Source organism: Oncorhynchus keta, unplaced genomic scaffold (genome assembly GCF_023373465.1).
Source record: "Oncorhynchus keta strain PuntledgeMale-10-30-2019 unplaced genomic scaffold, Oket_V2 Un_contig_2392_pilon_pilon, whole genome shotgun sequence".
Classification (NCBI taxonomy): domain Eukaryota; kingdom Metazoa; phylum Chordata; class Actinopteri; order Salmoniformes; family Salmonidae; genus Oncorhynchus; species Oncorhynchus keta.
The window spans coordinates 100,001-104,480 of record NW_026283638.1 but is presented as its reverse complement, the minus strand read 5'-3'; positions in this window follow the sequence as shown (position 1 = coordinate 104,480).

The following is a 4,480-nucleotide window of genomic DNA, read 5'->3' as shown; positions in this document are numbered from 1 at the left end:
GCCATGCAGTCGTGGGTGAACAGGGAGTACAGGAGGGGACTGAGCACGCATCCCTGGGGGGCTCCTGTATTGAGGATCAGCGTGGCAGATGTGTTGCTACCTACCCTCACCACATGGGAGCGGCCCGTCAGGAAGTCCAGGATCCAGTTGTAGAGGGAGGTGTTTAGTCCCAGGATCCTTAGCTTAGTGATGAGCTTTGATGGTACTATGGTGTTCAACGTTGAGCTGTAGTCAATGAACAGCATTCTGCCAGTTGGTCAGCACATGCCCGGAGCACTCGTCCTGGTAATCCGTCTGGCCCCGCAGCCTTGTGTATGTTAACCTGTTTAAAGGTCTTACTGACGTCGGCTACGGAGAGCATGATCACACAGTCATCCGGAACAGCTGATGCTCTCATGCATGCCTCAGTGTTGCTTGCCTCGAAGCGAGCATAGAAGTGATTTATCTCGTCTGGTAGGCTCGTGTCACTGGGCAGCTAGCGGCTGTGCTTCCCTTTGTAGTCTGTAATAGTTTGCAAGCCCTGCCACTGATGAATGAATGAATGAATGAATGAATGAACGAATGAATGAACTAATGAACTAATGAATGAATGAACTAATGAACTAATGAACGAATGAACTAATGAACTAATGAATGAATGAACTAATGAACTAATGAATGAATGAACTAATGAACTAATGAATGAATGAACTAATGAACTAATGAATGAATAGGCTCAGGCGAAATCAAGCAGATTGTAGCTATGCCACATGGGTAGAAACCTATGTAGTAGTAGTAGTAGTTCATTAGGAGGGGAGTTGAACGGACATCAGGCTTTCATACAGAGACATGTCACCAAGGTGTCTGTCAGGAACGCGGATGTTATAGCAGACTGGCCTTCTAGTCAAACCTCACACTGTTATAGCAGAATGGCCTTCTAGTCAAACCTCACACTGTTATAGCAGACTGGCCTTCTAGTCAAACCTCACACTGTTATGCACTGTCCTCACACTGTTATAGCAGACTGGCCTTCTAGTCAAACCTCACACTGTTATGCAATGTCCTCACACTGTTATGCACTGTCCTCACACTGTTATAGCAGACTGGCCTTCTAGTCAAACCTCACACTGTTATGCACTGTCCTCACACTGTTATAGCAGACTGGCCTTCTAGTCAAACCTCACACTGTTATGCACTGTCCTCACACTGTTATAGCAGACTGGCCTTCTAGTCAAACCTCACACTGTTATGCACTGTCCTCACACTGTTATAGCAGACTGGCCTTCTAGTCAAACCTCACACTGTTATGCACTGTCCTCACACTGTTATAGCAGACTGGCCTTCTAGTCAAACCTCACACTGTTATGCACTGTCCTCACACTGTTATAGCAGACTGGCCTTCTAGTCAAACCTCACACTGTTATAGCAGACTGGCCTTCTAGTCAAACCTCACACTGTTATAGCAGACTGGCCTTCTAGTCAAACCTCACACTGTTATGGCAGACTGGCCTTCTAGTCAAACCTCACACTGTTATAGCAGACTGGCCTTCTAGTCAAACCTCACACTGTTATAGCAGACTGGCCTTCTAGTCAAACCTCACACTGTTATGGCAGACTGGCCTTCTAGTCAAACCTCACACTGTTATAGCAGACTGGCCTTCTAGTCAAACCTCACACTGTTATAGCAGACTGGCCTTCTAGTCAAACCTCACACTGTTATAGCAGACTGGCCTTCTAGTCAAACCTCACACTGTTATAGCAGACTGGCCTTCTAGTCAAACCTCACACTGTTATAGCAGACTGGCCTTCTAGTCAAACCTCACACTGTTATAGCAGACTGGCCTTCTAGTCAAACCTCACACTGTTATAGCAGACTGGCCTTCTAGTCAAACCTCACACTGTTATAGCAGACTGGCATTCTAGTCAAACCTCACACTGTTATAGCAGACTGGCCTTCTAGTCAAACCTCACACTGTTATGCACTGACCTCACACTGTTATAGCAGACTGGCCTTCTAGTCAAACCTCACACTGTTATAGCAGACTGGCCTTCTAGTCAAACCTCACACTGTTATAGCAGACTGGCCTTCTAGTCAAACCTCACACTGTTATGCACTGTCCTCACACTGTTATAGCAGACTGGCCTTCTAGTCAAACCTCACACTGTTATGCACTGACCTCACACTGTTATGCACTGTCCTCACACTGTTATGCACTGTCCTCACACTATAGCAGACTGGCCTTCTAGTCAAACCTCACACTGTTATAGCAGACTGGCCTTCTAGTCAAACCTCACACTGTTATGCACTGACCTCACACTGTTATGCACTGACCTCACACTGTTATAGCAGACTGGCCTTCTAGTCAAACCTCACACTGTTATGCACTGACCTCACACTGTTATGCACTGACCTCACACTGTTATAGCAGACTGGCCTTCTAGTCAAACCTCACACTGTTATGGACTGACCTCACACTGTTATGCACTGACCTCACACTGTTATGCACTGACCTTACACTGTTATGGACTGACCTCACACTGTTATGCACTGACCTCACACTGTTATGGACTGACCTCACACTGTTATGCACTAACCTCACACTGTTATGCACTAACCTCACACTGTTATGCACTGTCCTCACACTGTTATGCACTAACCTCACACTGTTATGCACTGTCCTCACACTGTTATGCACTAACCTCACACTGTTATGCACTGTCCTCACACTGTTATGCACTAACCTCACACTGTTATGCACTGTCCTCACACTGTTATGCACTAACCTCACACTGTTATGCACTGACCTCACACTGTTATGCACTGACCTCACACTGTTATGGACTGACCTCACACTGTTATGCACTGTCCTCACACTGTTATGCACTGACCTCACACTGTTATGCACTGTCCTCACACTGTTATGCACTGACCTCACACTGTTATGCACTGTCCTCACACTGTTATGCACTAACCTCACACTGTTATGCACTGTCCTCACACTGTTATGCACTGACCTCACACTGTTATGCACTGACCTCACACTGTCATGCACTAACCTCACACTGTTGTGCACTAACCTCACACTGTTATGCACTGACCTCACACTGTTATGCACTAACCTCACACTGTTATGCACTGACCTCACACTGTTATGCACTGTCCTCACACTGTTATGCACTAACCTCACACTGTTATGCACTGTCCTCACACTGTTATGCACTAACCTCACACTGTTATGCACTGTCCTCACACTGTTATGCACTAACCTCACACTGTTATGCACTGTCCTCACACTGTTATGCACTGACCTCACACTGTTATGCACTGTCCTCACACTGTTATGCACTGACCTCACACTGTTATGCACTGACCTCACACTGTTATTTACTGTCCTCACACTGTTATGCACTAACCTCACACTGTTATGCACTGTCCTCACACTGTTATGCACTGACCTCACACTGTTATGCACTGTCCTCACACTGTTATGCACTGACCTCACACTGTTATGCACTGACCTCACACTGTTATGCACTAACCTCACACTGTTATGCACTGTCCTCACACTGTTATGCACTAACCTCACACTGTTATGCACTGTCCTCACACTGTTATGCACTAACCTCACACTGTTATGCACTGTCCTCACACTGTTATGCACTGTCCTCACACTGTTATGCACTGACCTCACACTGTTATGCACTGTCACACTGTTATGCACTGTCCTCACACTGTTATGCACTGTCCTCACACTGTTATGCACTAACCTCACACTGTTATGCACTGTCCTCACACTGTTATGCACTGTCCTCACACTGTTATGCACTGACCTCACACTGTTATGCACTGTCACACTGTTATGCACTGTCCTCACACTGTTATGCACTGTCCTCACACTGTTATGCACTGTCACACTGTTATGCACTGTCCTCACACTGTTATGCACTGACCTCACACTGTTATGCACTGTTATGCACTGTCCTCACACTGTTATGCACTGTCCTCACACTGTTATGCACTGACCTCACACTGTTATGCACTGACCTCACACTGTTATGCACTGACCTCACACTGTTATGCACTGACCTCACACTGTTATGCACTGTCCTCACACTGTTATGCACTAACCTCACACTGTTATGCACTGTCCTCACACTGTTATGCACTGTCCTCACACTGTTATGCACTGTCCTCACACTGTTATGCACTGTCCTCACACTGTTATGCACTGACCTCACACTGTTATGCACTGACCTCACACTGTTATGCACTGTCCTCACAATGTTATGCACTAACCTCACACTGTTATGCACTGTCCTCACACTGTTATGCACTGTCCTCACACTGTTATGCACTAACCTCACACTGTTATGCACTGTCCTCACACTGCTATGCACTGTCCTCACACTGTTATGCACTAACCTCACACTGTTATGCACTGTCCTCACACTGTTATGCACTAACCTCACACTGTTATGCACTGACCTCACACTGTTATGC